The sequence below is a fragment of the Dipodomys merriami genome, unplaced genomic scaffold, assembly GCF_024711535.1.
Source record: "Dipodomys merriami isolate MVZ:Mamm:240054 unplaced genomic scaffold, mDipMer1.0.p SCAF_5, whole genome shotgun sequence".
Taxonomy (NCBI): domain Eukaryota; kingdom Metazoa; phylum Chordata; class Mammalia; order Rodentia; family Heteromyidae; genus Dipodomys; species Dipodomys merriami.
The window spans coordinates 32,427,348-32,436,553 of NW_027206068.1; positions in this window are offsets into that span (position 1 = coordinate 32,427,348).

The window sequence follows — 9,206 nt, forward strand, 5'->3', positions numbered from 1 at the left end:
TCATAAGCTCCATATAAATATAAATACACCATGAAATCCTGCAATATAGAGAAAACTTCTCAATACAGAATTAGAATTACATCAGAATGACATTACTGAATAATTTACAAAGAAAACAAGCCTGGTGCCAGTGGCTCACGCCTATAATCCTAGCTGCTCAGGAGGCTGAGATCTGAGGATCACGGTTTAAACCCAGCAGGTGCAGGAAACTCCGGGAAACTATTATCTTCAATAAACCACTAGAAAACCGGAAGTGGTGATGAGGCTTAAGCAGTAGAGCGCTCACTTGTGCTGAAGAGCTCAAGCCCAGGGAAAGGGCCCAGGTCCAGAGTTCAAGCCCCATGACCTACTAAAAACAGAAAACAAAAAAACAAAAAACAACAACAAAAAAACTGGTGGAGTAATCCTAGTTGTAATCCTAGCTACTCAGGAGGCTGAGATCTGAGGTTCCTGTTTCAAAGCCTGCCGGGGCAGGAAAGTCAATGAGAATCTTATTTCCAATTAACCACTAGAAAACTGAAAGTGGTGCTATGGCTCAAGTGGTAGAGCTATAGCCTTGAGCTGAAGAGCTGAGGGACAGTGCCCAGGCACAGAGTTCATGCCCTATCACCACCACTACCACCACCACCAACAACAACACAAAAGAAAATCCTCCAATGACATTCTTTACATAAAAAGAAAAAAAAATCTTCAAATACAAATGACCCCAAATTGCCAAAGCAATCTTGGGCAAATAATGCTGGAGGCTTCACATATTTGACAAAATATACTATTAAAGTATACTAGCTAAGATAACAGCTTGAAGCCGGCACAAAATCAGGAGTGTAGATAAAGATGCCAAAAAACTTATGTAGAGAAAACCCAAACCTCCTAAAACGAAAGAGGTTTTTGTTGGGATGTTTCATGTACTTTGCTGCTTTTTGAGATTATGGTGCTAATTTATCCTTGAAAAAAGTTGTCAGAAACATATAGTGGTGATAACAGTCTCTTAAAAAATAAAAAATAATGCTAGTAAATTTTATAACCATCTGCAGAAGATTGAAATCTGATCTTAATCTCTCACTCTGAATAGAAAATCAGCCCCAAATGGTTAAAAGATCCTAATGTAAGCCCTTACATTCCTAAGAGAACTTCTTCAAGATATTGACATGAGCACTAATTATTCCGGATAGTACTCATATATCTTAGGAAACCAAAATAAAAAAAAAATCATCGAATGCATTGCATCAAGTGTAAAAGCTTCTGAACTGTGATGGAAACAATCAACAGAGCAAATAAGCCACTATATAATTCAAGGAAACATTTGCCTGCTATTCATGTGGCAGAGCCTTACTATGAAAACTATTATAGAATTAAATAAACTCAACCACGATAGCAACAACATGAAAAAGGCCCAATTAAAATTGTTAAATGATCAGAATACTTATTTAAAATGAAATGCAAATGACCAATAAATTTCTGAAAAACATCTGAATACTATTATTTAGTCATATAGTAAGTGCACATCAAAAATATTTTGAAATACCATGGCACCTCAGTTCTAATGGCTATTACAAAAAAAATAACAAATGGTGGTAAGGATGTGGAGGATAAAGAGCCCATCTGCACAGCTGGTGTGAATATAAATTAGTGAAGTCACTGTGGAAAATAGAATACAGACCCCTCCCTCCAAAGAAATAGGAAAAACTACCATCTGATCCAGCTATGTCATTCCTCCATATACGTCCAAAGGAGGTGAAATCAGCATATAAAAAAGATACTTGTTTGCTCCTGTGTGCCAAAGCACTTTCACAATGGCTAAGATTTGGAACCACTTAGGTGTCTGTCAATGGATGAATGGATAAAGAAAATGTGATACACCACACACACACACACACACACACACACACACACACACACACACACACACAGAGAAAATGTGATACACACACACACACAAAGAAAATGTGATACACCACACACACACACACACACACACACACACACACACACACACACACACGGAGTATAATTAGGCCATAAAGAAGAAAAGAACTTTGCCATTTGTGGCAAAATTAATGGAAATAAGTAGCATCTTGTTAAGCAAAATAAGCCAGATACTGAGAGACAAGATTGCATCTTCCCTCTCATATGCTCAAACTAATAAAATAAGATGACATGAAAGTAGAGGAGAGATTAGGAAACAAGGACTAGGTTTCTTGGATAGGAATAGGAAGTTAAAGAGACACAATTAGTGCATGTTTGAAAATATTTATATAATTAGGAAATGAATAAATGTAAGCTCACATTTTAATAAAGTATATTAAAACAAAGACAATAAACTCAAAATACAGGGAAGAACTTAAATACATATTAATTAGTAAGGGAAGCAACTCAATATGAAATGCTCACCCTCTAATTCCAAGGACATCTAAGTCTTTAATGGCTAACCCATAGAGCTGATAAGCACGTCTACTGGTGAATTCAAGGGCTGGTGTGTCACATCTGTAATGCTATCTATTCATTGAGGATCCTTGTATCAAGCCAGCCTGATCAAGAAAGTCCTGAGACTCTTATTACCAATTAATAGGCACAAAGTCACAAGTGGAGCTGTATCTCAGGAGGTAAAATATCAGCGTTGAGCAATAAAGCTAAGGGACAGTGCCCTGGACCTGAGTTCAAGTACCAGTATAGGCACATACATATATATACCCCACCCCACACACACGTATGTGTGTATTTGAAATGGTTTCAAGGAGAAGGAGCAGAGAAATGAAAGGTAGAATACTCATTTTTAGGCCAGTAAAACTACATGGCATCATCCCTAATTTTGATATTTGTCATTTATCTGTTTGAATCCATAGAACATGCAAAGACTGTGCAACTCTCAGAGTAATCATTTACCTGGTCTTGGTCCAGCAGTAATTGCAGCACTCAGGAGTCTGAAATAGGATGATTCTAACTTCATAGCTACCCTTGGGCTATCTAGAAATCTTGTGAACTATGTTTAGTTTTTCCTGAAAAAAAAAAAGAATCTTATTAGTAAGAGATCCACAGAATAGATTTGGTAAAAACTGCTGAATGGGTACCAAAGTTTCACCCTTATTTGGAGGTGATGCTAATGCCAATGACCATGCATTTGGAATATGTATATGGAATGCCTTTGGACTTACTACTCCAATTTTACTGTTAAATTAAAACAAAAGAATCTTTTTTAAAAACAAACCAACAAACATTTTATGGCTGTTTTAACAAATCATTTGAAACACACAAACCTTTTTTTGAAATACTTTTTTATTGTAAAAATACTGTACAGAGGGGTTACAGTTACATGAGTAAGGTAATGAGTACATTTCTTATCAAGCATTGTTACCTCCTCCTTTGCTTTTCCCCTACTCTTCCTTCCCTCCCACCTCTACAACTACACTCCCCCCACCCGCCTCTCTGCCTAAATTGTAAAGTTCGTTTTTCAACATAGTGTTTTGTGCATCTCATTGTTACCATGGGTCAAACTGTATTCCTATTTAAGCATTTTGTTTTTTCCCTTCCCCTCCCCAAGCTAGAGAAGTATATAAGATGCAGGGTATAGACATCAAATACAGTGAAAACGGGGATTATACCATGGGGGAAGGAACTTACAAAGAAACAAAAAAAATCACATGGTTGGGAACAATAGCAAGAAAGAAAAAATCACTTGTGTCCATATCATGGGGTTCATTTCGCTTAACCTCATCTTATCTGGTCATATGTACATAGCTTTAGACCTTTTCTGCTTGTCCTAGACATATACTAGTTATTGCAAATAAGGGAAACCATAAATTATTCATAAAGGAGAGATGACTTTGACACTCAGTCATCTGTAGATGAAGCATCTTTAGACCCCGATTCTTACATCTTTGAGTGTCATTTATGTATGAGCTGAGGCCACATGAGACACTGACAGTGAACTGGAAGTAGCATAGAGACACCTAGAGACACATTTGCTAACGTGGCAGGCTGCCTACCATTCATCAGCATAGCAGATGGCCAAAAGGCAACCAGGGTAGGAGTGGCTGGCACCTCACAAACTGCCAGGATCTGTCTGGGTTCCTGATAAATATTAATTAAGTGAACCAAATCCATTGAAAAGCAATAGCCATGCTGCCAATTATGACAACTGCTCTTTGTTGTCTGTATTATCATGTTAGCATGGTAGAGACTTTGATCTGTTTTTGTAAAGACTGTGTGGGCTCTACAGATAGCCCAACAGATGTGAAACCCAAAGGCATACATTGTTTCATGAATTCTAAATTATTAATATAGTATTAAAAGCATATCTGACTGATGTTTTGATTAACAATTCATCTGAAAATAAAGTCATAATACTTGAACAAAACCAATCTGTTTGAGAGAACCTGGCAGAGCTTCAGCTTTTTCATTGCTTGGTCTGGGGCTAACACAGACAAAGAGAAAAAGCAGCCGCCCAGAATTCATTCGTATGGGCAGTGCAGGTAGATGGGGTGGTGTATTTTTGGAGCTCACAATACATGTTACCTTGATGCCCTGATTTGATGCCGTTCAGAGGACTCCTATACCTCTCTATAGGGATAAAGAGGCTGTGGTGCTCCAAGGTAGATAAATGGTAAATGAAGGAGATGAGCAATTCTCCCGAGGGATTTAGGGAGAAAACCATACAGAAACACCCATGGTCTTAAGGTAACCCTAAGTGAAAAAGTGCCCCTTGTGAAATAGTCGTGAGAACATACCTAACTTTCTTATAGTCAGGTACCCATAATATCTACCAGACTCACCAGCCTGTGGGTTCAGATGAGGATTCATTAATATTAATGTCCAAATTCCACACACTCGCTCCTAATGGCAAAACTCCCACCCTAATGTACAATATCTGAAAATGTCAGCCAGTTATTTCTGGGAGTCCTCATATGCTTCTAAGTTTCTTTTACTTCAGCGTGCTAATGGAAATGGTCATCCCAGGTCCTAAGGGGAGGCACCTGGTCACTGGCAATTCCCCAGTGCTTTTTTTTTTCTCACAAGAATATTGGTAGGCACCAAAGTTACCATATGGGAATGATGTCTTTTCCTCCAATGAGCTCAGATATTTGTGCTCCAAAGCAGCCCAATTAGTTAGGCTCTTGTGAAGAATAGCTGCTGCTAATCTTGCTGTGTCAGAAGTAGTCCTCACCACAGGTGACACACATTCTGGTCTTCCCCCTTCTTAGGGAATAATGATAAACACTGGTTTCCAGAAGCAACTTTATATAACAGGTCTGTGATTAGGTGCAGTGCTTAATGATCTCATGGTTCTATGGTACTTTTCTTATGGTGCAAAATGATTTTATTTACACTGCTGTCTGTGTTCCTGGCTCTAAGCCTAAGAGCCACCCTGAGAAGGCGAGGCAGACTCCTCCCTCCTCTTGGCTAAGTCTCCGCCCAGTATCTGTGTCACCTAGCAAACTGGCACACCTGGAGCCAGTCACGATTCTGGGCTGCCCCCAGTCATTTCTCTGGTCAGACTGTGGGAGGGTCCTAGGCTTTGAGGTCATCTCATCCTTTGGTGGTACCATACCTTCCCTTACCTGGCCATACCTTCTCCCTGCCCATCCCTAGTTAAGGCCTGGCAAACCAGCCCTCCAGCCCTTTTTTGGCCATGCCTGTCCATGCCATGCATGGCCAGGCAGCAGATTGGTAAAATAAACTTCTCTTTCTCCCTGAATATCACATAGTGTTCTCTTTATCAGCTACCTAATTAAACCTACCAATTTAATTTACTTTACACTAAGCTTTTTGTTTGCTTATTTAATAGTTAGGGATCAAATTCAGGACTTCTCATTTGCTAGGAAAATGACATAAAACTTGAGCCATGTCTTCAGCTCATGTTGCTCTTATTGTTATTGTTGTTATTATTATTATTGTTGTTGTCAGTCATGAGGCTTGAACTCTGTGCTATGATTGTTTTAGAGATAGGGTCTTTCTTTGTGCCCAGGCAAGAAGAGGCCACAATCTTCTATTCACAGTGTAGCTGAGGTAACAGGTACGCAATGATGTGCCAGATATTGACACAGAGGTCTAATGAACTTTTGCTTCAGCTTGATTTCCCATAAAGGTTTTATTTATTTATTTGTTTGTCTGTTTGGTTGTTTATTCTGGTACTGAGGTTTAAATTCAGGGCCTTGCACTCTTGAGGTCTATTTACTCCAAGCTGGTACTTAACCATTTGCCACATCTCCACTTTCTTTATTTGTTGATGTTTGTCACTTTATACATCTCGCATATCAGTTCGTAAGAAGGGATGCATTCTGCCCATGTGGGCACTGCTGTATGATATTCTCCCCAACATTAATAAAACTTGGTGACTGTTTATGTAACTTTAAATAAATAAGTTGTATTATAGAATTGTGAGCTTCTCCAATGATTTATCTGAAATGTAAACAAAAATCCCTTTTTTTCTGCTCATGTTTAATAATATAATATCCTTTCATGATGTGGGAACAGATAATTAAGCAAGTTCTGTTAGATTTCCAGGTTAGATTTCCACCCACCTTGTTAAAGTATCCATATGGTGTGGAAATGTGGTGAGGAGAAGAGAAGATGTAGGCATTGAACCTGAGGCATCACAGAGGGGTTATGGCCATGTGTTCATTTCAGTTCCTCCACAATATTCACTGAACACCCATTTTAGAGATGCTGCTAGAGATACAGGCATAACAACAGTGAATAAAATAAAGGATAAAGATTTTAAATGCATTTACAGTGATAAATAAGTTTATCATTTAGATAAGAAATGCTTTTAAAAATACAGTAGCATCACAGGATAGAACACAATAAGTACCTGTTGTTACTTCACACATTTGAATGGACTGACTCCTGTGCACAATGTAGAGTGAGCATACACAGATCCCAAGAGGATGGATTTCAGGAAAGGACACAGGAAACCAAGTAATATTGGAAAATGAAATACACTCTAGGTTATTTGGTGAATCATGGAAAGAGTTGAGAAAAATGCAGTGGGGTTTAGAATAATATCTAATTCATTAATATCATCGATATTTAGAATATTTACAGATAGTAGAAAAATGATGCTGCATGAACGCTGCTAAGCATTTTAAATTAAACCATCTTCCAAAACCTGTGAGGCACGTGGGACTGCCACCTTCAACTCACCTGTGAGGACCTATCATAGACTTAAAAAAAAAAGATGTTATTAGAAGTGGAGTTCTGGCTGAAGTGATAAAGTGCCAGCCTGAGAGATAAAGGTAAGAGAAAGAAGCTAAGCCCTGGGTTCAAGGCCCAATACTTGTACCAATGAGAGAGAGACAAAGGAAGAGAGAGATGGAAGGAGAGACAGACAGACAGACAGACAGACAGACAGAGGAAGTGGAGAGGAGAGGTTTTTTGTTGATACTTTCCTAAGGTTAGGCAACCCATTAATATTTGAGTTTGAATATAGAGGACCTAATTATAGAATCTGTCATAATTTAGTTGTGTGTGTGTGTGTGTGTGTGTGTGTGTGTGTGTGTGTGTGTATGATCACTGATGCATTTCCTATTCATTTATTATTCTTGATTTTCTGTTTTTTGTGTTTGTTTTTGTTTTTGCCAGTCCTGATAGTTGAACTCAGGGCCTGGGCACTGTCCCTGAGCTGCTTTTGCTCAAGGCTAGCACTTTACCACTTGAGCCACAGTGCCACTTCCGGCTTTTTCTGTTTAGGTGGTACTGAGGAATCAAACCCAGGGCTTCATGCATGCTAGGGAAGTACTCTACCACTAACCCATGTTCCCAGCCCCTGCATTTCCAGTCTAAATATTGATTTTAAATATCTAGACACATGGAAGAATATCTATTTGAGTTACACAAATAATTAGTCCTTTTCCACTCATGCCAATAATTTGGTTTATTGTAATTACTTTTCATTTTTCTTTATTTTTGGTGGTAATGGGATTGAATTTAGGGCTTTTTTCATGTAAACATTCTACCACTGAGCCATGCCTCCAGTTGTTATGGATATATTTGGTTATTTAGTTTTTCAGATAGGATTTCGTGGTAACTTTGCTGGGTCTGGTCTTAGAACAATATCTTCCTTCTAAGTAGCTAAGATTGTATTCATAAACTCTAAAGCTCAGCTTGTTTGGGATTTGGGATCTTGCTATAATTTTTCCTATGCTAACCTCAAATGAATATCTGATTTTACCACCCCTGCAACCAGGATTACAGGTGTGTGGAAATTATACACCTAAATATAATAACTTAAAAAAATCTTTGTGTGTGCTATGTAATTGAAATATGTATGTTAAGATTTCATATATTGTAATGACATCATTGTTCTTATAGTTATCATAATTTCACAAAAATCATGAAGTTTGACATCATGAGACCTGAAAAAATTAGATCAACTTCAGTAAATAATTACTTATGAACACATCACTGTAAGGCTTTGATGTATCTATTTACATTATGTCCATTCTAGATCTAGAAACTTTGTGTGTTTGTGTATGCTTGCATGCTATCTCTGAGCTTTTTTATTTTTTGCTCAAAACTAGCAGTCTGCCACTTAATGCACAGCTCCACATCTGTCTTTTTTGGAGAAAAAATCTCAAGAACTTTCCTACCCCAGCTAGCTTCAAACCATGAACCTCAACTCTCAGCTTCCTGTGTAGCTGAGATTACAGTCAGGAGCTATCATAACCCACCTCCAAGAACTATTTTAAAACATGAATAGAAATAGTATTAGGGGAAATCTTGTTAAAAGAATATTAAAAAATAGAGTCAGCATATGGTAAAATCCACAGGAGATGGTCAATGATTTTTTTTAATATTTGTGGAATTCTTCACTTGGGACATCTCCTTGAAAACCAGCATAGGTATTAAAGAATTTATGCTGATATTGAATTTGTGGAACATTTATATTTGTTTTATTTATTATTAGTAGTATTTTATTTATTTATTTTGTCGGTCGTGGAGCTTGAACTCTGAGCCTGAGCGCTGTCCCTCAGCTCTTTAGCTCAAGGCAAGCACTCTACCTCTTGAGCTACAACGCCACTTCCCATTTTCTGGTGGTTTTTATTAGAGATAAGAGTTTCAAGGACTTTCCTGCCAGGGCTGGCTTTGAACCGTGATCCTCAGATCTCAGCCTCCTGAGTAGCTAGGATTACAGGCATGAGCCACCAGCGCCCAGCTCATGCTTTATTTATTATTTTTGATTGCCATGGTTAATCCACATAGTCTTTTCT